Source organism: Octopus bimaculoides, chromosome 4 (genome assembly GCF_001194135.2).
Source record: "Octopus bimaculoides isolate UCB-OBI-ISO-001 chromosome 4, ASM119413v2, whole genome shotgun sequence".
Taxonomy (NCBI): Eukaryota; Metazoa; Mollusca; class Cephalopoda; order Octopoda; family Octopodidae; genus Octopus; species Octopus bimaculoides.
The window spans coordinates 141,490,711-141,491,349 of NC_068984.1; the positions used below are offsets into that span (position 1 = coordinate 141,490,711).

The window sequence follows — 639 nt, forward strand, 5'->3', positions numbered from 1 at the left end:
TATATATATATATATATATATATATATATATATATATTTGTGTAAATTGAAACTGCTCTTCTTTCACATGTTATATGGAAGCCATGACTTGGTTTAAGTTAGATCTTTTTTTCCTTCAGGATTTTTCTTATTTCCTTGTTGGTTTTTTGTGGTGATTAGTTTGGTCCAGTGGTATTCCTAAATCCATTAACAATTTGAAAGCTGACAGTTAGACTCATCGTCAGAATACAGGAACGCTTATAATGATGTAGTTTGTGCTGTTCTTTTAGACTGCCATGGCTCAGTTGTTGTTGGTAATTTGGTCAGTTGTAAAAATCTTTCCATGATCCTTTGTAACCCTCTGCAAACTATTTGAGTGTAAAGTCCCAGAAATATTAATGGTCCAATGTATTTACAAATGTTTTTGATGTAAAGTCAGAAAATAAGGAAACGGTGGAAAAAAAATCTTTAATAAAAGTCCTGTTTTATATATGTATGTATGGATGGTTGGATGGATGGATAGCAACTAAAGAGCTAGGAACAGCTGCCTTAGAATCTGATACAGGAAGCACTGGGCAGATCTGGTGTTTATACACCTTTTACAATGAGAGAGGTTTTTAGGGCAGGTCTGCTTACAATCTAATGAAACAACTCTCAGTC

The 639-nt window shown here is 33.5% G+C and overlaps 1 protein-coding gene across 16 annotated transcripts in view; it reads left to right on the forward strand.

Moving 5' to 3' along the window:
- LOC106872026 (DISP complex protein LRCH3) overlaps nt 1-639 on the forward strand; it is a 254,748-nt gene that overhangs the window by 221,282 nt on the left and 32,827 nt on the right. The window lies entirely within an intron of this gene.